Source organism: Geotrypetes seraphini, chromosome 8 (assembly GCF_902459505.1).
Source record: "Geotrypetes seraphini chromosome 8, aGeoSer1.1, whole genome shotgun sequence".
In the NCBI taxonomy this organism is placed as follows: domain Eukaryota; kingdom Metazoa; phylum Chordata; class Amphibia; order Gymnophiona; family Dermophiidae; genus Geotrypetes; species Geotrypetes seraphini.
The window spans coordinates 151715021-151739061 of record NC_047091.1 but is presented as its reverse complement, the minus strand read 5'-3'; positions in this window follow the sequence as shown (position 1 = coordinate 151739061).

The window sequence follows — 24041 nt, the reverse complement described above, 5'->3', positions numbered from 1 at the left end:
GCCCCGTGTCGCTGCTAGACCATCAGGTAAGGTCTGGGGAAGGTCTAGGATGCAGCGTTTTCTTTTTTTTAAAAAGTTGCGAATAATCAAATCCACATGTACTGAAACCGCGGATTCGGAGGGGGTACTGTACTTTGATGGGACCTCTGGGTTAGGTTTATGAGGTAAATCTGAACTAAATTAAAGGAAGTCTAGAGAAGGACACGGGGACAGTTTGTCTCTGACTCCCGCGGTTAACAACGGAAAACCATGCCCGCATCCTTCTTTAAGGAGAGAAGGAAGAATCAGAGTATGAATGGGCACAGCCACTGACCTTCAAGCCTTGCATTGAATAGTGCTGATGTAGAAGGACTGAAGTTGAGATAGACACTAAAGAATGACATAGGATGGTTTCCCGTGGGAATGAGGACGGGATAAAGTCAGTTTCTTCTTCATAGTAACATAGCAAATGATGGCAGGTAAACACTAGCATGGCCCATCCAGTCTGCCCAGAAAGGCGGCCAGTGTTGTATAAGCCACTCCACACAAATAATCTCCTTCTCCCATGCCCGTTTTGCCTTTAGGGTTATCCCTAGTGCAGTCTACTCCTCTCTGCCTCTTTTTAAAAATACTCGATAGTGAGAAATATATTTCACACTTTCAAGTAGAGAGGAAGTTCTCTATAATTTTATTTCATCTTCATGACAGATAGGCAACCTCTGGGGGTAACATTCAGTCCACGGTGGTCGGTGGATTTTAAACCACTTTCAACCGTGGGTTGAACTAAACTGGGATATTCAATGCCAGGCCAGCAGTCACCCAGTCACTAACTAAATCTGCTTACTCAGCCGGATAGCAGACTGTTTATTACCAGTAACCAGTTAAGTTCTGGCTCTGTCTAAGCTCTGTATGTATCATATAATCCACTCTATTGGGAGAGTCTGCAATAAATGCTAATTTAGTGTGTTTATCAATATTTCTAATTCAGGAAAAAGGTCTCGGAGTTTTGGAGCTCTACGCTAAGTCTTATCATCGACTAGCACTGTCAGCGTAGTTGGAATCCATAGTTTTATCAACTGATTGAAAGTCATAAAATAAAAAATACAAAACAAACAAAAAAATAGTAAATATAGAGAATCAGGTTTTTTGGCCAATGATTGAATTATGGAGTAATCATATGGATTCCAACTACGCTGACAGTGCTAGATAAGACTTAGCGTAGAGCTCCAAAACTCTGAGGCCTTTTTCCTGAATTAGAAATATTGATAAACACACTAAATTAGCGTTTATTGCAGACTCTCCCAATAGAGTGGATTATATGATATTGGAGTTATATTGGTTATTTGTACTACTCGGTTAGGTATATCTTGATATATTCTGTTTAAGCTCTGCCCTGGACTACCCCGGCACTGACTGGACAGTTATACTCTTTTGAATATTAACCCTTCTGTGTTTATCCCGTGGCTTCTTGAATTCTGTCACTGTTTTCAACTCTGGAGCAAGGAACAACAAAATCCACCGCAGGAAGGCAGGTACAAAGGAAACAACTGTGGAACCGATGATCTTGATCCAAACTTTATCCAGAAGATTTTGGTATACAAGTTGCAGTTCAAAAATCCACAGTAGATCAGTTGTGGTATAGAGTCGACATGGTTCATGTTTCGGTCATGATTGACCTTCTTCCGGGGTCCTATGTGGGTGTATGAACATAAGTAATATGTTTGAGAAAAGGAAGCAGAGATGGATATAGATCAGTGGTCTCAAACTCAAACCCTTTGCAGTTAATGTCTTATTAAAGAAATGACAATTTTGCATGAGGTAAAACTCTCTATAGTTTATAATCTTTCCTGCATGCTTCTCCTCTGGTCCTCCTTCCCTCCCCCAACCAACATCTCTCTCTCTCTCTCCCTCCATGAGTCCAACTTTTCACTCTCTGCCCTCTCCCCCTTCCCCAGTGTAACATTTCTCCTTCCCTCCTTTCTGTCCTCCCCATCCAGCTCGCCCTCTCCATGAGTCCAACACTTTCTGCCTCCTGCACGCTTTCTCTCTCTGTCCTTGCCTCTTCCGTCAAGTGGCATCCCTCCTTCTCAGCCCAACATGCTCTCTCCCCATGCACCATCTCACTCTCCCCCTCCAGTGTGTAGTACATTTCCTTTTTCCTCCCTTTCTGCAAGGTCCAGCAGCACCTTTTCTCCCTTCCTTTTACCTCCCTCCTGTCCAGCAGTACCCCTTCTCCCTTCCCTCCCTCCATATACCACCAGGCCCCCCTCCCTCGAAGGACTGCATGTTCCCCCCTTCTTTGCAGCATCCTCCAGCTTCCCCCCTGGCCTCCCGGTCTTAGTATCAGCTAATTACTGCAGCCTGCAGAGAGGATTGCCAGTGCTGTAGAGATCCTTGTAGGCTGCCATCGGCCTCTGCAGCACATTCCCTCTGCCGCAGTCCCGCCCCCTCCTCTGACGTCAGGGGCAGAATTGCAGCAAAGGGAACATGCTGTGGAGGATGACGGCAGCCTGCATGGATCAATAGCGATCCCAGCACATGCAGCAGAAAGAGTCACACTTCCTGCCTTCTCTTTCTTTCCCTATTGGTTAGAATCGGCTCCAAAGCAGAGCAGGGACAGGAGCCGCACAATTCCCCCAGTGCCTGAAACTTCTTCTTACACAGCAAGATCGGGGCAGAGAGCAGGGCAATGGAGCAGGAGAGTTGGCAGAGACCTGTGCGACTGGTCCCAAGCAGTCGCTTCTATTCTTGATCGGTCAGCCCAATCAGTGTCCCAAATTTGTGTTGTGAATCGCGTCCCTGCCTACTTTGCATGCGTTTCTCCTCATATACATGCACGGATTCAAAGCAGATCGCTGGAGAGGTTAGTGAATGGGGCCCGAGGGAAATCTGGTCGCAAAGGGGTCACAGACCAATCGGTACACGATTGGTTTGCTTTGTGAATCTAGCCCTTAGTTTCCTGTCTCAGGGCCTAAGGGAGGGTATTCCACAATGTGGGTGCAACTACTGAGTAGATAGTCTTACATGTTGTATTGTAGAACAACTGTTGAACAGAAGGGACCATTAGAAGATGTTGTGAAGAACGGAGTGATCGTAGAGATTCATAAGGGATCAATAGTCTGTCTATGAATGAGAGGGTGTGATTAAATTGAACTTTGAAGGCGAGGAAAAGAATTTTGAATGTGACTCTATGGGTAATAGGTAACCAATGAGCTTTTTTCAAGAGTGGAGTAACATGGTCAAACTTCTTTGCATTAAAGATCATTTTAATTGCAGTGTTTTGGATAAATTACAATCTCCTAATTTCCTTTTGAGTAATACCCTAATAAAGATAATTACAATAGTCTAGAGTGGAAATTACCAATGAATGAATAAGGATGCTAAGTGAACTTGAGTCTAGTAGTGAAGAGAGATCTTGGAGAATCCGGCTCTCAGTTCCCTAGTTTCACAGACATTGCTTTCTCTGGAAACTGGGCGTATGCATAATAAGGAAAAGGAATGCACTCTTATCTAATCTGTCTGAAGTCCCACACATTTTCAGGATAAAAGGATAGAACCAGTCCAAATTCATCTCTCCTTATCTTCTTTCTGTCTCTTCCTGAAGGTGTGAAAGTTCACCTATCCTGTGATTCACTCAGGAGTGCTGGCCACACCTGATTACAAAGACTAATCTCCCTGTTAACGATGTGGGAGAACGTAATGAGCAAGGAAAACCATTATGCCAGGTGCAAAAGTGCCTCTTGTGAAGGTATGTTTACCTTTTATGAAACCGGTCAAGACAGACAACCAAAGGCCAGTCGTTAGGGAGGTTTTCTTGAGGCTCTGAACCAATTTCCTAGCATACAGCAATTGTAAAAGATCAGGCTCATGCCTGGTGACTATTTCTCAAGGCTTAATTTCTGTTGGATTGATGCTCAGAACCCATTATCTCTTCTTCTCTTTAAGAGATCCCATGTGCCTATCCCAGGCTTTCTTGAATTCATACACAGTTTCATGATATGTGCCCTGTGGAATGCTTGCTCTGTCTCCAGAAAACTTACCTTCATCCATGACATTTTTCTCTCTCGAACTCTCCATCTGCTGCACTGAGACCTGGATCTGCCCTGAAGATTCTGTTTCAGGTGCCGCCCTGTGTCATGGAGGTTGTCTTTTCTCAGACACCTCACCCAATTTATATCTGCTGTCTATATCTGCATTCAGTGCAGCTCCCTGCGCTAAAAACCACTATCGCGGTTTAGTAAAAGGGGAGGGGGTATATTTGTCTATTTTTGTATAGCTGTTACTGAGGTGACATTGCATATTTTAAAGTCATCTGCCTTGACCTCTAAACAAACCCCCGAATCCAAATAATTAACATTTTCTCTGTGTACAGTGTGCTTTGTGGGGGTTTGTTTTTTTTTTTTATTTTATTGTTGGTAGATCAGTTTGACTTGGTCATTTTAAAAGTAGCTTGCAAACCAAAAAAAGTGTGGGCACCCCTGATCTAGCCCCTAGACTGTGACCTGCCGTAACTCCTCTTCACTGATCCAGATTCTAGTAAATATTTTCATAACAATGCGAGCTGTCAGAAATGAGTGCTGCAAGTCACCTCAAATATCGTTCATTTATTTTTTGTATTGCTGACCCAAAGTTGCAGAATCCCATGCCCTCAGAACTGTGACAAGTACAATCTGTAGGAGACTTTAAGAAAGCACTGAAGTCTCATTTCTTCCAACAATATTATGGGACCAGCTGAAAAAGTGATGGCTAATTGGGACAGATTTAAGTGCTTTAATGTAAGTTATGAGTAGCTACGCTGTTATATTTAGATATTGATTTTATGGTGTTTGTTTTAGGGTATGTTTTTTAAAACATTATTTGTCTTTATCTATACTGTATATTAATTATGGGAGTGTTATTGTACTCTCCTTAGAATGCTAAGATATGTGGAATATTTATAGCTTAATAAATAAGGGGCTCATAATCAAAACTTTAAAACATTCAAAAACCACGGCCCTTGGATATCCTACTAGCAGGGACATCCAAGTGCCGATAATCAAAACCAACTTTCCGGACGTGCTGCAGGATCTCTAAGCTACTGTACATCCAGAGAACAAAGGGTATATTGGGAGGTGTGTTATGAGCAGGAAGCGGGCAGGCTTCAACCTGGACCTACCCCAGTCATAATCAAAGTTTTCCTAGAGGGAACTTAGACGCCAACAGTTAGACCAGTTTGAGTTGCATCTAAGTTCCACAAAGGTACCCAAACTGACAAGAAGACTACTGGAGGATTTAAGGCATGACCCTCTTCCCTTACTCCCCCAGTGGTCACAACCCCCTCCACCACCCAAAGAGCTAAAAAAAAAAAACCAACCACTCCCAAACTCATAGGCTTCCCATCATCTGATCATGGCAGAGGAATCCACATAAGCTGAGCAAGTTTTGGGGATTCTTGGTGGCTCCCCTACTAGGATCAGCTGAGCCACCGAGCCCTACACCCCTCACCTGACTTCCCCAACATCCCCCTAACATCCCATGCCTCACCATTTTGAGCCAATCAGGGCCTTTGGACCCTCCCACTGCATTCCAAGATGCAGTGGGAGGGTGAAGCCCTGTCTTTTGCAGCACATGGCCCGATAGGCAGGAGGGAGTGAGCTTCCCTCCTGCCATTTGCTCTTCTGAAGGTACAGGGGGAGGTGTTCCAGGGATGGGGGAGGGGGGCCAGGAATGTTGGGGGGAAGTGGGGGGAGCAGAGATGTCAGGTGAGGTACAGGATGTCAAGGAGCTGTCAGGGGAAGAGGTGTAGGGCTCCGCGGCTCAGTTGCTCCTGGCAGGGGGAATCTCCATCAGCTGAGCTACCAGGAATCCCTGAGACCGGCTCAGCTGATGGGGATTCCTTCTGCCACAATCAGACAAGGTAGTTGGTGGGTATGTCTTCAAAAGTTGCTTATGTACGTTTTTCACATGGGCGGTTTTATTTTTTGGAAATGGGCAAAAAAGGTAGACGTCCTAAGGATCAAAACTTATACGTAGCTCATTTTCAAAAATAGGACAGAGGTTTGACAGCTTTGAAAATAGACATTTTTTCCTGCTGGGTTTTCCTACTGGACAAAATGTCCAACCTCAGACTTAGGCACACTTTTGATTATGCCCCTCCACATGTCTTTATTGCATATTCTGGGTTCTTGTTGTTTCTGATATTCCAAGCCTGCACTACTTTATCACTTGATATGAAACCTCAGCGCAATGAACTAGGGATGTGACCTGTTCAGACCTGTTACTTGGCACATCCTTCCTAGGAGCTCACAGCCTTCTCTATAATAATTTGTCAGCTGTTTTTCATTAGCACACTGTTCTAATGAGAACAAGCAGGAACGTGATCATAATTGCTTTACTCTTTATAAGGGAGGATGCCTCTTGGCAAGATGAATCAATTGGACAGTTTGCTTATCAGTAGTAGATTTTATTGATGGAATCCAATAAATATACAATAATATAATACAATAAAATAGTCATTACATTTATATTCACAAAATTAATTTTCAAACATATGTCTATCATTCCTTCAAAATAAATTTCCAAACTACCCATTACATACCTCTATACACTCCCCCCTGTTTCCTACCCCCTTCCCTTTCCTCCTCCTCCCCTATTGTTTTAATTTTAATTATAACATTGTAATGAATGAATTACAATTCAAGTAATTCCACACATATTACTATCATCCCTCCTATTCTCACCCCTACCTCAGAATGAAAGGTGACACCAAATACCAGGTATTAAAATGCAAAGAATGTTTCTAAAGCTTCAATGTAAAGCATTAAGAATCATACTTCTTGCTCTAGAGCAGGGGTGTCAAAGTCCCTCCTCGAGGGCTGCAATCCCGTTGGGTTTTCAGGATTTCCCCAATGAATATGCATGAGATCTACTTGCATGCACTGCTTTCATTGTATTCTAATAGATTTAATGCATATTCATTGGGGAAACCCTGAAAACCCGACTGGAGTCGGCCGTCAAGGAGGGACTTTGGGGACCCCTGCTCTAGAGGATAAATTTTGTAGATTTTAAAATGACAGGAATTTCAAGTGTGGGAATAATCACCAAAAACTAAATGGACAAAAACTAAATGGAAGCCATTAATGACTGGCTCAGAACTGAAGGTAGCTTATTGGCCAGTCGATTAAAGACACTCCTCTGGTTGAAAACCAACAAACAAACATTAGGGAGCTTGTTTACCTTGCTGGAGGCTCTTAGTGGTGGATGAGAGAGTATATGTTTGGCCATTTGGGAAATGGGGACATACTGAGATCACTAATGGTTTTATTGTTACTGGCGCAAAATCGATACCCCCTGGCAGTAGAAAATAGGGTTACCATATGGTTCCAGAAAAAGGAGGACGGATTGAGACATCCGGATTTTACTTCCATTGAAAGCAATGAAAGTTAAAACCCAGATGTCTCAATCCGTCCTCCTTTTTCTGGAGCCAGATGGCAACCCTAGTGGAAAAGCATTGTCAAGCCAAGAAAATTTAGCTTCATTTGAGAATAAAACTACTTGCCCCAAAGGGGGGTTGAGGAGGGAGGTTATAATAATGAGGATGGACATATCTCCTCCCCCCGGTATGTTGACTATTTCTCCGCCAGTATGTTGACGCTATATATCTCCCCGGTATGTTTGATACTATGTATGTTAATTTGTAACCCATTCTTAACTTTTTGGGAGGACGGGATATAAAACCACCTAACTAAATAAATTAATGGAAAGGGAAGTATTTTGTAGACTTCAATCATATCTCCCCTCAGCCGTCTCTTTTCCAAGCTGAAGAGCCCTAACCTCTGTAGTCTTTCCTCATACGAGAGAAGTTCCATCCCCTTTATCATCTTGGCTGCACTTCTCTGAACCTTTCCAAATTCCGCTACATCTTTTGCGAGATAAGGAGACCAGAACTGAACGCAATACTCAAGGTGAGGTCGCGCCATTGAGCGAGAGGCATTATAACATTCGTAGTCTTGTTTACTATCCCTTTTCTAATCATTTCTAGCATCTTGTTTGCTTTCGTGGCCGCCACTGCACATTGGGCGGAAGGTTTCAACGTATTGTCCACGATATCACCCAGGTATTTTTATTGAGCGCTGACCCTCCAAGGGGGACCCTAGCATCCGGTAACTATGATTTGGATTATTCTTCCCAATGTGCATCACTTTGCATTTGTCCACATTAAATTTCATCTGCCATTTGGACACCCAGTCTTCCAGTTTCCTGAGGTCTTCCTGTAGTTTTTCACAGTCCGCATGCGTTTTAACAACTTTGAACAGTTTAGTCTCATCTGCATATTTAGATTACAAATGGTATAACAAACTGAAAATAACATTCAACGTGATATTCATGATGCCAGCACAGCAATAAAAAAATCACCTTAATAGGCATGCATTATAACATTCAAATAACAGATATGATGCTCATAATATAAGTACAATACAATGAAACCTTGTTAACTGGTGGAGGAAGATTGTCAACCTGGAGTATTGCTAATGAACCTAGGACCTTTAAGGATGAAAACTAGGGAGCAGGATGTCCAGTATGAGTGTTGCCTAAGGATTGGGGGCATCCTTTTTAGAAATTTATTTATTTTCTACCCTCTTCTCCCCCAAAGAGCTCAGAACAGATTACAGGTTAACATACTTAACTTCTATTGTAATTATGACAAATCGTAACCTGTTAATTGTAGATTATTTCAATACAAGTTTTTATCCGAACTTGACACATACTAGTGATCTAATACCAATATACATAATATACAGTTTACAGGTTAAATTTGCCATAGTTACAGTGAAAGATTTATCAATACAAGTTTATATCCTAACAACACATACCGAGGATCTAGTACCAATATACATTTCTTTGTAATCCATCAGCCATAGACATGGGAGTTAGGTGAAGAGGCACGTTTTTATTGCTTTCCTAAAGTTGAGGAGACCTTCAAGGGATCTGATCGGTGGGGGCAGTTGATTCCAGTAGCTTAGTATGAAGTGGAAGTAGGAACATTGTTTGGCGATTTGAAGTTGAAGGGCATGACCAGGGGGCGTTTTGAGGCATTTTTCATCCTGGGATTGGAGGGACCTGTTCAACATGTACAGAGGAAGCTTGGTTGTCATGAAGCATGTTGCCATGTCATGCAAGGATTTGGACGCAAGCATCAGGCCTTTGAAGACACAACAGTTTGGCTATAGACAGCCAGTGAGACAGGGTTGGGGGCATGGAGGATTTTTAGAAGTCTGATTGCCGCATTTTGTACACGCTGGAGATGTATGTTCTTCGCTGTGAGACTGTTGAGTCGCGTGTTGCAGTAGTCCATGCAGGAAAGAATAAGGCATAGAATAGTTGTGTGAAATCAGACTCTGAAATTTTTCAGAGTTGTCACAAGTAGTGAAATGAGAAAGATACCGCCTGAGAGATATGGTTGGAAAGTGATAGGTTGGAGTCAAGGAGTATTCCTAGGCTGTGTGCTTGGTCCTTCGCAGTTATGGAAGCTGTGTCCCAGTGTAGTGGGGAACGGGCGTGGTTGCAGTGTTTTTTGCGGATCCAAAGGAGTTCCATTTCGGAGGCGTTTAGTTGTAATTTGTTGATGGATATCCAGGAATTCCTTCAGGAAGTTGTCCAGAAGGATCCTCCTGGGGTCCGAGAATCCTTATGTGTAAAATGCTTCAGAGAACAGAAAATTGAGAATGTCACCCAACTGAACAGCAGGAGAAATACTTTGAAGAGTCTTTGGAAGGTGAGTCTTGAACAGGAAAAGCTCTTGAAGGCAGCAACTCTGCCACTTTAAATTAAAGTGAACACAAATGAGCTTTCAACAACAGCAGCCCGGGGTGGGGGTGGTGGGTGGGGTTATTTCAAAATTCTAGCACAAACATGCCTTTTCCCACTGAAGAACTGTGAGAAGACAGCACACTAAAGCCATTTTCTCATTTGCTGACTAGATTCACACGTACAAATTATTTCCAGTACATTAATTGAAATTAAGCATCTAAGGGTGTGGATTCCAATATGCAATCTCTTCACCACTGCCAAGATTCATATCAGAGCATCTTTTAACAGATGTATCTCTACTACAGTTCATAATATGAAAGAGAAGTCCATTAGCAGTACATTACATTAGAGATTTCTATTCAGCCATTGCCTTGCGGTTCAAGGCGGATTACAAAAGAATTACAAAAAACGTATTACAAGAAGAAATCTGGCAATTTCTAGAGGAGATAAAGAGTGAATGAGTTTGCTTTGGGGAATTGGGAAGGCATTGGGAAGTGGTATTTGGGAGTGGGAAGGAGCTAGTGGTATTAAGTCGTTTGCAGGAATTTCTTGAAAAGTAGGGTCTTTATTTCTGAATGTTTTGTGGATTGGAGATTTGATTGTTGAGTTTTGCTGCTTGTGTGGCTAGGAGGCCATTATATAGTTTTTTTCCGTTTGACTTCTTTGATTGGAGGGTACGTGAATGGAGTGTGGGTTTTCCTATGTCTAGTTGATGTAGTTTGGATAAGGCAATTGTTCAGGTAGGTTGGACTGTCGCCATTTATAGTTTTAAATAGTAGGCAGTAGAATTTGAATAGTATTCTTGCCGGAATTGGAAGCCAGTGTGATGGAAGCAGTTGATGGCAATTAGACTCTTTTTCAGGTACCTAGTTAGAAGGAGATTAAAGTATCTGAAAAAAGATTTGGGGTAAGGCAAATGAGAAAAGCAGATAATTTTGAGTGGCTAGGCAAGATGGGTTGCATAAAAAGTCAATTTTATAAGAAGGTAGAAAGCATTATGGGGCCATATGACACCTTTATTACAGCAGGAACATTGGCTGCCAATATCAACAAGAATCCCCTTCAAAATTGTAACTATAATACACAAGAGACCAGTGGGGTAGTAAGGTGGGGGGGTGGGGGGCAGACTGCCCTGGCCACCGTCTTGGTGAGGGTGATAGCACCTCTCCATCCCCCCACTCCACGCTCGCACCCTCCCTTCCCCACCCTCTATTCCTCTTTAAAATCTTCACCAGCATAAACAACTACTCTAGCCTGTTGATCGCGCTGGCCTGGCTCCCTTTGAAATCACTTCCAGGTCACAGGGCCAGGAAGCGACATCAGAGGGAAAGCCAGCATGAGCAGTAGGCCAGAGAAGAGGCTTGCGCTGGTGAAAATTTAAAGAGGTACAGGGTAGGAAGGTGAATGTGGTGTGGGGGTGCGGAGGGAGCGGGAAGGGGGTTGGCGTGGAAGGCGCGGGGGGGATTGGTGCAGAAGGAGCGGGGGGGGGGCAGAGAGGATGGGGCAGGGGCAGGGCACCACTGCCCTGGGCACCTCCTGCCCTCACTAAGCCACTGCAAGAGACCCCTCTTATTCTCACATTTAATCCCCTATGACATTCATTTTCAAAGCATATGCACATTTGAAAAGAGAGACAGGTCTAAATAAGGGCATCCTTCTTTAAAGACATGAACATTTCTTCCCCTATTGGATGTCAAGATTTAAGGCCCTCACTCATCCTGCCCAAAACCTACACAGAACATTCCCCCTTGCTATTCTGCCTTTGCAAAATCAGGATTTGGAAGTTTCAAGCACATGAACGTCCATTTTGGCCTTTTGAGATGTCCATATGAATCAAAAATTAGCACCAGAGCACACATTTGAAACGGAGCATATAAGTGGGATGAGTATGAGCGGGATATGGGCGTGTCACCCATCAATGTGTGCACCTGAAAGAATACTATCTAATATGCTCACTGATTGATGGATTTACTTGGCATAGGCGGATGTGCCTTCTTTTCGGTGCATTACATTTGTTGAGGAGATTGAAACCTCTGTTAGGGAAGAGTGATTTTCAGAATGTCTTACAGAGTATGATACTTTGTAAAATTGATTATTATATTTGGGAATGGCAAGATGTAAATCACAGCTCAGTACAATTACATGCACTACAAGTAATACAAAATGTAGTAGTGAAAGTGCTGACAGGAGCGAGTCGGTATGATTCTCTGAGTCCAGGACTAAAACAGTTACACTGGTTGCCAGTTGAATGGAGCATGCAGTACAAAGTGTTGGGCAGTGGCATAGTAAGGTTGGGGGGATCACCCAGGACGCCGTCTCAATGGGGGTGCTGGCACGTCTCCGCCCAGCCCTGCCACACCATGCCCCGCTTGTACCATCCCTCCACCCCGTACCTCTGTAGATCTTTGCAAGCATGAGCAACTTCTTCTGCTTGTTGCTCATGCTGGCCTGTTTCCCCTCTGAATAACTTCCGGGTCATGGGCCAGGAAGTGACATCAGAGAGAAACCCAATGCTGGCACGAGCAGCATACTGGAGAAGCTACTTGCGCTGGTGAAGATTTACTGAGGTATGTGGAGGGGAGGGAAAGTGGGAGTGTAGAGTGGGGGGCACAGGAGCAGTGTGGGGAGAGGAGGACACAGGGGGTACCACCATCCATTGCTATGCCACTGGTGTTGGTGATGGCACATTGGGTTTTATATACTTACCCAGAGATATGACTTCTACTCTCAGAAAGAGAATGTCCTCTTCCTCCCTTTTCTCCTCTCAAAGAATAATCACATATCTTACATTGTCAGTTATCAACCTCATGGCTGTCTCAGATCTTAACTTCCTACAAGGCACATATATGGATAACACTTGTTTCCCTTCTATAGACAGTTTAGATCTTAACAGAGCAAACTTTACTTAGCTAGTCTCCATAGAATAATAGCCTTTTATAGTTCTATAGTTTTCTAAGCTTGAACTTTCTGCCATAGATAGTCTCTGGCAGGCAGAGCAGGGTCTGGCTTAGTCTGAATATCCACCCCTTCTTTATTGAATTTCTTTATACCACCTTGGATTAAATAGAGTGGAAGCCGTGTCTGTCCACTTTTTAAAGTAATAAATGGAAATACAACAAACAAAAAAAGAGACCTGATGATTCCTCTTTTTTATTGGATTAATGTAATCTATTTTCTAACTAGCATTCAGGGCAAAAGATGGCATATTGGAATATATAAGTGAACATTTTATTTATTTATTCAATTTTCTATACCGTTCTCCAAACATGAAAGTATTCTAATGACAATCTCATGGGAAAAGGTATGAGGGGTGGGAAAACAGGGAGAGATGGATGGGTGAGCAGAGGGTGACAATCAGTATAATTTTATGGTTTATACAAGCATGATAAGAAGCCTAGATCTTTAAGTCCTGTCTGGTGGGTGTCAAAATATTTCAACATTTTTACTTTAAAGGTCTTACATTCCTGGATCATCTTAAAATGTCCTTTTAGTATTCTCAAGAGAAGAAGTAGAGATGTACCGAAAGACTTCCAGCAGCCAGGTGTGAATAAATCAAAAGTTTATCTCCAAAGCACTCAAAATGAAAAAGGCCCAACACAGGGCCATGTTTTGGCAGTGAGCTGCCTGCTTCAGGGGCGAAGGTGCTCTGTAAAATTGTAAAGGGAAGTGTTGAGGAAACATAACAGTTCCAGTAATGAAAGGCTACAATGGAATACTAGAAAATGCAATTGCTCTGTCAGTTGCAGCTACTAGAGTGAATGGATACAGAAACTCACAGACAGAAACAATAACACCAAAGCTTTATGATCTTAGAAGTGGCCAAGAGGAGATGTGCCAGGAACAGGTTTGAATGTTACTGAAGTTCTCATGACAACCAGTCATAAAAGAGCAATGCTTTGGGCCTGGTATAAGGCTCCAAAACAGTAGCCAGGTTTTCCCCTGGCAAACAGTCTGTGCTGTTTAATAATCTCAAAATCCAAGTCGGAGTCATTACACTGGACTGTGCTACATCCACAAAGCATTTAGGAGTCTTACTTCATAGGTTTTGCGATTCAGAAAGTCCACTAATCATGTGAATCAAGATGTTCCTTCCAGGGCACTGTCTTAATACTGCTATGAAATGTGTTTCTGAAGTCCTTCATTCTGTGAAAGGTGAATGGGGGCCCTCCAGCAGAAGATCCAGGTCAAGCAATTTTCCAAGAACGTACTATGATTTATGACAATTCCTCATTCCATTCCTACAAAATGTTTTCTCCATATTAGAAGAAAATTCTTATGCTGTAGCCATGTGTATTGTGCAAGGCTGGTATGGCATAAGAGAGGTCTTTCTCAATAAAATAAAATGAAAACCAACAAATAAAATAAAAAAAACCCAAATAAAATAAAAACACTTTGGTGGAAACGATCACAAGAGCTGTGATCTTATAAAGAGTACCTTTAGTTCTGATATCAGTTAAAACAAGCAAGTCATTTTCAGCAGTGTCAGCCTATGCATTCATTTATATGCTAATGCCAGCATTTAACGAAAGTCCCATTATGCATTTATATACATTAAAGGAAGCCTCAGCCCCACCACTCCACCGCTGTGTTAATTCTTAAACTGCAGGAAAAATTACGTGGCACCTCATCATTGGCTGCCAGTATGCATTTTTTTACCAACTTTTTTAGTGTTATTTATGTTCTCCGTGGTTTTTATCTTATCCAATAAATAATTTTATTCTTTATTTTTAAAAAATTGGCTTTTGTACTTAGCTTTTATTCCATCAGCCAATGTCTGGGAGTCTAACCCGACATGACATGTTTCGCACTACAACAGTGCTGTATCAAGGGTCTCCCTAGGACAATAAGAGAAGAGGACCGTTAAAGTATTCACAACCGCCCCCCTCCCTAACTCATACAATAAATCTTATCCCAACTCACAGCATACTACTCACTCACCGAGAACGCTCGTGCCATCCGACTCCACAATGTTTACAAGAGAAAGATGGCCGCAGCGTCTAAACTCGGGATTTAAATATCCTTCCCTTCATACTAGAAAAGTTTCCTCCCCCTGCCTCTCATTGGCCCAACCCTATCCAATGAGTGAAGTCCACTCAATTTCAATTATTGGCACATTGTGTGAGTAGACTTAGGTGAAAGAAACATTGAGAATATATGCCATTGATTTTTTAAAGCATTTAACGAAATACATATTTATACAATCTTTCTTTCTTTACAATAGTCATTACTGGCTTCAATGCTATGGGCGGCTTGGCATTTAGTGCGTGCTGTTTGGCAGCACACCTTTTTTTATAAAAGCCCTTGATAGAGAGTAGAGAATGACACGGGGACAAATCTTACCCCGTCCCTGTGGGAACTCAATTTCTCGTCCTGTCGAGTTCTTTTCCTGCCCCTGCCCCATTCATGCAAGCGCCATCCACATCTGCACAAGCCTCAAACACTTTAAAATCATAAGTGTTCAAGGCTTGTGCGGTTAAGGTATCGCTTACAGGAATGGGGCAGGGACAGAGACAGCGACAAAACTCGTGGGAACAGGATGGGGAAATAGAGTTTCTGCGGGGATGGGGAAAAATTTGTCCCTGTGTCATTCTCTAATAGAGAGCTAAAGAAAAAGGAAGAAATTAGAGGGGGGGAAGTAGGAAGAACTATATAATCCATCCTGCTGAGTTTTCAGAAATGTTAGAGCACAGGTCTCAAAGTCCCTCCTCGAGGGCCGCAATCCAGTCGGGTTTTCAGGATTTCCCCAATGAATATGCATGAGATCTATTTGCATGCACTGCTTTCATTGTATGCTAATAGATCTCATGCATATTCATTGGGGAAATCCTGAAAACCCAACTGGATTGTGGCCCTCGAGGAGGGACTTTGACACCCCTGTGTTAGACAGACACAAACGGAACAAAGGTTTCCTTGAAACGATATGGGGAAAAAAATTGGGGGGAGGGGTTTGACCGGGGAAAAGATATTGAACCTCCTGCTTCTGAGGAAGCTCTGCTATGTGAAACGGGGAAGCTCCGTTGAGCGGCAACGTTCAGTACAGCCTGTTTGATGCTGAAGAGAAATACAGAACTACTAGTCCAAAGCTAAGCTGAAAATTTGTTTATTGGAAATGTATTTATTGCTGGACATTTCTATAGTAACTCAAAGTGCAGTCAAACTAAAGGGAGTTTTTTCTGGCTTGTGATAGCTCAGATATTGGTAGCAGGGTAAGAATGTTCTAAAGCCCTGCTTCCTTGAGCACTTGAAGGTTTTTTTTCTCCCTTGACTGCATTTTAGGACGGTCAGCAAAGTATAGTTCTACAGACAGCCAACATTATTGTGGTACTATTAGGTCTGTGTAGACATTTTTGGGTCCTTTTATCAAGCTGCAATAGGGGTGTAACACGTGTAATACCATACATTAAACCGCCTGCCGCACTAGCCGCTAATGCCTGCCTTGAGCAGGCATTAGTTTTTTAGTTGGCCGCAGAGGTTAGCGCATGATGAAATGTCCGATGCTCTAATCCCACTAGCGCAGCTTGATAAAAGGACCCCTTTAGTTTTGGTGTTTATATTTGCACAAGTATGCCATTCACACGTAACCGTTCCACAATTTACATGAAATTTGACCATGCAAGGTTTCCAGAATGACCCTAGTAGGCGGTGGTATTGGATATATGTGTGACCACTGCTGATACATCTTTGAATGAGCTGGAAGAGATGGCTTAAACTAAACAGTTGCAGGTCTTTATTTGTGCAGTGTAAAAATGCATACCAAAAAATCCTCTTGAGACAGAAAATGAGATTAAATACAAGCCATGAAACCCAAAATGAGTATCACAAAAAAAAAAAGGAAAACAAAACATTTAGGGGGGGGGGGAAATTCCATAAATAGTGCCTCTTATAGAATTTCCCCTTAATTCCCACGCCACAATCTTTCAAATTAGGAGTGGAAAAAATTACACTAGGAGCATTAAAAAGGAAAATAAAAACCCAATAAAAAGAAATATGAAGACACCTTAGGTCTTCAGCTCAGCCTACTCAACAACATCGTCACTCTGGATAAAAAACAAAAGACTAATCAAGCGTAGAGGCCTCAGTCAGAGTTTTATCACTATTATGATATTGTGTATTTGGGGGCTTCCTGGAACTCTTTGGGCCTCATTTAGGGGTCCTTTTAGTAAGGCGTGCTATCCATTTTAGAGCGCGCTAAATATTAGTGTGCGTTAAATACTAATGCGTTCTTAGACTATAATGGACGCATTAGCGTTTAGCGCACACTAAAATGACTAGCACATTTTAGTAAAAGGATCCCTTAATTTTAAGGATTCCTGCCTTAAGACTTCTTAGTTTCAGAATGCAAATAATAAACCCTGGTAACTGTCAGCATAGCGATTGCTAGCAATCAGCATTTTCAGTTGGCATAGCTAATGTCAGCAAAGGCCTATGGGAAATTATATCAATCTGACTCTGGGATGTGGATGCAGATAGACCCTGAGTGCTCATGCACAGACAAAAAGCATCCAGGCAGCCCTAATTAAATCATGCTTAAAAGGTAACAAACCAACTTGCAGCTAAGAGGGACGAAGAGGTGCTAAGAAGATGTGTTAATGTCTGATGCTTAGGATGGACAGCTTAGGATATACAATGGGTTCAGGTGCACAGATAACTAAGATTAATCAGAAACTATTGTCAGAGGCATACTAGAAATTACCTTTGACTTCAGCCTATTCTTCTCCTGTCTAGCACAAGTTTACTAAGGATGGGGATGCTTAACTTCTATTGAAGCTCAATAGATTCTATATTTAGAATAAGTTTCCAAACTATAAAAGCCACCTCGCAACATCACACCCCCCCCCCCCCTCATCTTGCTCCTCCTGCTCTCATGCTTCTCTCTGGCCTATCTCTGGAACTTCACACTTCTCTCAGTAATTGTAATGTTTATGAATCTTACTTTTCTGTAAGCCTATTTCTATAATATATTCTTTATGCCATCAATTCTGGCTGTGCTTCTTATTTGAGTCTGCTTCCTGGTGAATCTTCTATGAAGGTATTGAACTCGGGACCTGGCGTTTTGTAAGGGCATCTCACATAATCCCTACAAACCTCACATTGTGGGGCCACTACAAACCTTACAGTAACCAGGGCTGCCATTGATTCTAGAATCCTTAAACTTCCTTCAGTTACTTCTTAAAGGTTTTCTTAGATCAGTGTTCTTCAACCTTTTGACACCTATAGACTGGCAGAAATAAAATAATTATTTTGTGGACTGGCACTGGTCCGCAGACTGGCAGTTGAAGAACACCGGGCTGAGTCGTGGGCCAGACCTCGCCCATCTCCGTCCCAGATCCCACCCCATAATAGTACTAATTGTAACACTATTTTTTCCATTCATTTTTCATATATACACACACAATATAATCTTATTAACAACACATAATGGTTAACCACAAAATTAAACTACACAAAGCAACACTGTATGCTTCTCAACATTCATTCCTACCAGAACACAGATAACCCCTATGCAAATACGGGACCAAAAACTAAAAGTACTAATATATACAAACAAACTCTAAGATTCAAGACTGCATGCAGTACAATCCCAGAGAAAAAGTGCACAATACACTGCACTGAACAGTGCACAAAACAGACAGCAGATGTAAATTCTCAAAATTGACATAATTCAATCATTAAATTCAAAAATTAAATAATTCCCCCATACCTTTGTTGTCTTCCTCCCTCCATGCTGTGCCTTACCTTCTGGCCTGCTCCCGCCTGGCTGTTTTAGGCCGTCCCTGGTGTTATCTTCGGGCTGGCTCCCTCTTCCTCACTGCCACAGTGCATACAGCCGCGGGAGCGGCTCCTCGCGCATCCCGCGCCTGAACTGGAAGCCTTTCTTCTGATGTTGTGACGTCAAGAGAAGGCTTCTGGTTCAGGTGCAAGACACGTGTAGGAGCCGCTGCCCACGGCTTTGAGCACAGTGGCAGTGAGGAAGAGGGAGTCGGCCCGAAGATAATGTCGCATCGATCACACCGCAGACTGGCGGTTGATGAACACTATCTCAGGCCCAATGAAAATGCCGGCCCTGTGGACCTGCAGGAAATTTCTGCGGACCGGCACCGGTCCATGGACCGGCAGTTGAAGAAAACTGCCTTAGAAGACGTATCTTTTTTTAGGAAAATTAATTAAGCACGTCTTATTTCACAGGATGAAGTTTTCCATATTCACAGATTGGGGAGAAAATTGTCAGTAGCGCCCAAATTTGGGTACCAAACAAAAACCACGTTCAGTGCTATTCTATAGAAGGAACACTGAGTTGGACTCCCTTATAGAATAGCGTGTATCTCCAGGATCCACACCCAACTTTTAGGCATGAGCATTTGTACCAACTAAAAGTTGGTGTAAATCCTGACTTGTAAATTAGGCGCACATCCCCCAAATTCCACTAATACTGCTTGCACACATCTCTACTGAACGCTCTAACCCACCCATCGCCCTCTATTGGCCACACCCCCTTTTCAGCTTTGTGCTAAAGAATTTACACATGCATCTTTACAGAATAGCACTTAGCAAGATGTGTGTAGAAATCCAAATTTTTGCCAATAAATGCCAATAATTGCTTCTTAGTACCCAATTATTAGTGCTAATTGATTCAACCAATTAAATTGTGTTCACATTGGGCGTGCAACCAAATTTGTGTGTGCAGTTTTAGAATATAGATGACCCATTATCCTGACTCATTATCCTTATTCAAGGCAGAGTTAGGTTGAACCGTAGACTCTGCCTTGGTTTCTACAACTACAACTCAATTAGTTCTTTAAAATTCTGCTCTTGTACTTTCAAATTCAAACTAAGGCTTTTGACTCTGTACATGAAATGCAGTTACATTTAATTCCCGCCTGGCGTACCATTCAAAGAAAAGATTTGGACTGATAGGTAAATAGAGTGTTTGTGAATAGCATTAAGATGATTAAATATCATTTCAAAGTTGTTCTGGCTTTGTTCTTGTAACTTTTGTCCTCATAATGCCTCTGATAATCATCCTGACACTATGTAAAGGCTTAATATTGCCATTTGTCTGTTTAATTACAGTTTAGATTTGCGGCAGGCTCTGCTATACTAGGAAGCATTACACATCTGGAAGATTATGTCAGCTGCACCTTTCAGTGGTACTAAGCTCTGTGAGCCAGGTGTGACATGCACATCACCGAGGCTATATATTAGAGAATGACATGGGGCTGAGCCAGAAGCCTTCCTTCTGATGTGGGAGGAGCTTCCTCCAACGTCAGACAGAAGGCTTCCGGCTCAGCCGCGGGACACGCATAGGAGCCACTGCCCGTGGCTTTGTGCAGAGAAACCACTGCAGCTGGAAGGAGGAGGGAGCCAGCCAGAAGATAAACACCCACCGGAGGGAGGCACGCACTTGGGGCACAGAATGAAGGGAGAGAGAGAGAGAGAAGGGTGCGTTGGGATGAAGGGAGGGAGCACAAACTTCAGACAAAGGATGGAAGGAAGGAGGGAGGGGACATGAACTTGGGACACAGAATGGAGGGAGGGGAGCTTGAGCATGAGCCATAGAATGGATGGATTGACGGCTAGAAATGTTGAGGTGGGAGAGGGAATAGAAAGGAAGAATTGTGTGTCTGAGTGAAGGGGAAAGAGAGATGGTGCACATGGGGAGATGAAGAAAGAGGAGAATTTGGCATAGGGAGGGAGAGAGAATTATTGGACGTGGTGGTGGGAGAGGAGTGAGATAGAGTTGTATGGGGAAGAAAGAGATGAGAGGGAGTAATGTTGGATGTGGTGGTGGAAAGGGAACAGTGGGGACTAGGGACACTCAATGAAATTGCAGGGAAATACTTTCAAAACCAATAGGAGGAAATATTTTTTCACACAGAGAATAGTTAAGCTCTGGAACGCATTGCCAGAGTTTGTGGTAAAAGCAGATAGTTTAGCTGGTTTTAAGAAAGGTTTGGACAAAATCTTGGGAGGAAAAGTCCATAGTCTGTTATTAAGACATGGGAGAAGCCTCTGCTTGCCCTGGATCGGTAGCATGGAAATTTGCTATACTTTGGGTTTTGGCCAGGTACTAATAATAATAATTAATAATAATAATTTATTTTTTTGTATACCGCCATACCCAGGGAGTTCTAGGCGGTTCACAACAAATAGATGAATTACATACAGTGCGATTGAACAAGGAAGAACATAGCAAGGCAATCGAAAGGTCAAAACTTGTTTACATTGACAATTTAGGTGAGGTGAAGGGCTAATGCAGAGCATATACAGTATGTACTGTAAGAGAATACAATTGGATTTAAGAAGGGGGAACAAAGCATATTAGATGAGAGGGGGGGAGCAACAATCTTGGAAGGGTGGGGAGAAAGTAAAGGAGAAGGTGAGAAGCGTTGAGGAGGGGGAGGGGGGGTTAAGGATTTGATCTGTTGCAAAGAAGGGATTTTGATCTGTTTTCTAATGTGGAGAAGGGGAATGATTAAGGCGGAAGTGGGGAGCATTAAGGACCTAGTGATTGGCTACCTAGTGGATTGGCTACTGTGAGAACGGGCAACTGGGCTTGATGGACCATAGGTCTGACCCAGTAAGGCTATTCTTATGTTCTTAAAGAGGCCTGAAGGAGGTGGAGAAAGTGGGAAGAATACTAGGATCCGAGTTATTTACAAATTAAACTTAAGAACGGTTTAAAAAACAGGACACGTTCTTAAACTCTGGGACTGCCTGAATTAACATTATATGTACACTAAGGGGCTCATAATTGAAAAATGAAAACATTCAAAAACTGTCATAAGTTGGATGTCCTAATCACCAGAATATCCAAGTGCCAATTTTCAAAGCTGTTTATATAGACGTCTAGTGAAGCATTTTCCCTGCTGTGTATCCAGAGTTCCAGGGGCATGTTGGGACGAATGTTATGTGTACGCTTTAGGCATACATAACTTGGATGTCTTGCAGCAAAAATCAAACCTTTTCCAAGATGTCCTGGATGTTTGGAGCTAAACCTGTTTTAAGTTTCAAGTTTATTTAATTTTAATATACCGACCATCGACGTGCACCTGGCCGGTTTACAATGCTAAAAATGAAAGCTTAAAATAAATTATTTTAGGGGAAGGGGAAATGTGAACATTAAATGGACAAATTACAGATACAAACATGAGCTTGAGGGTGAAGAGGGAGGGGAAAGTTAATAATTACATCATTAAAAACAAATTTTAAAAAAGGGGGAGAGGGGGAGAATATAACATCAGGAAAGGGGATCGCTTCTTGAAAGCGGTTCATATTTATTTTGCTAGCTGTTGGAGAGGAAATATTTAAATGCTATGGTGTGTGTCTTGGAATAAAAACGTTTTTAGTATAATCTTGAATTTGTCGAGTGAATTTTCAAGGCAGAGTTGAGGTGGCATGGCGTTCCATAAAGTTGGAGCTACAACGGAAAAGTTAGTTTTTCTAGTGTAGTAGAATTCTTTGATGGAAGGTATGATCAGTAAGTTCTGATCAGCCGATCTAAGGGTCCGGGAAGGGCAAAAAGAGATGATGAGTTTATCAAGAAAAGATGGGAGACGTGAAGTTTGATTTTGAAGACCAGCATTAAAGTTTTATAGGTGATACGGTGGATGATGGGTAGCCAATGGCAGGGCAGGATTAATTCTTTGAGGGCCCCTAGGCACACAAATACACTGGGCCCCTAGCTCTGCCCCGCCCACACCCCACACCCATGCCCCGCCCACATCCCGCTCCCATTTATTTACCTATTTTATTATTTACTTCTTTATTTCCACTCGTATTTATTTTTTTCTTTTATTATAAAATTCAAAACAAACAACGAAGATTACCATACCAGTGCCAGTGTACAGTTTTAGTTCTATGCAAGCCCCAAACATCTCTGAACAAATCCCCCATCCTTCCCTTCCCACCTAATTGCCCAGGATTTTAACTCTGAACCCTTTCCATACGTATATAAAAGTGTCAAATGCATTGTAAAGCAGTAATACTATCCAAAATATAAATCTATATTAATAACCAAGTTTGCAACTCGTCTCAACTGCCTCACTCTGTCATCCAACTTTAACTCGTATGTATGTATAAACAACCAAATCTGTAACTCCTCTGGTACATTCCACTCTATGTATGCTAATTTGTAACAAAACAACAAGGCAAGCGGTCCACCAAAGAATCCAACGTGGAACAAAAGAAGAACATCAGACAATAAGGAGAATCAAATCACTTTACAAATAAACAAATAAAAACAAAGGAAAATAAGATATCATTTTATTGGACTAATACATTTTTTAATTAGGTTTCAGAGGTCAAACCCTATTTCCATAGGTCAATAAAATAGACTGCTGTTACGGTATTCTGTCCTGACCTAAGGAAGGAGAATTTGGCCTCTAAAAGTTAGTCAAAAATGTATTAAAATTAGTCCAATAAAACGATCACTATATTTCCATTTTCTATTTATAAACATTTATCAACCCAGCTGCAACAGTACTTTATCCTATAACAAAAAAAATTAAAAAATAGAATTTTTTTTCTACCTTTGTTGTCTTGATTTTCATATAGGCTCTCTATCAACTGAATTTGGGTATTCCCATTTGCATAAAGTTCTCCATAGTTTATTGTAATCCACACAGTCAATAGCTTTGCTGTAGTCGATGAGGGTTTTGGTGTTCTTTGCTCTTCTACGATATTCATCTAACATTGGACTAGGACTCAAGCACGAGTTGATGGGACCTAACAACCTTTATCTCCCAGTTTCTGCTTTCCTCATGTTGTCATTTTCTTCCTTCCATCCACTGTCTGCCCCTTCCAGAAACTGTCTGCCAACCCCCTTCTATCTTTCCATTTCTCCTCCTGCTCTCCCCCCCCCCCCTTGGTCTGGCATCCATCTTCTTCCCTCTGTTCCCCTCATGGTCTGGCATCTCTCTCCTTCCATTTCCCTCTCTCTTCTCATTTCCTCCACTCAGATCTGATATTTCTGTCTCCTTCCCCTTTCCCCCCCCTGCTCTGGCATCTCTCTCTTCTCTATTTTCTTCTTCTGTCTAAATTAAATTCTCTCTTACTATTCAGTCCTCAGTTTCCTTCTTTTCACTGTGCCTACCCACAGATTGCCACCACTTTCCTTCACCCCTCCAATATCTCACTAACTCTATTCTTCCCCCATCCAGCATATGTCTTTTTCTTTCTCCCCTCCTTCTATCCAGTATGTATTCTCTTTCTCCACTTCCATTCAGCATCTGCTCTCCCCTCTCAACTGACATCCGTCTGCCCTTTTCTCTCTC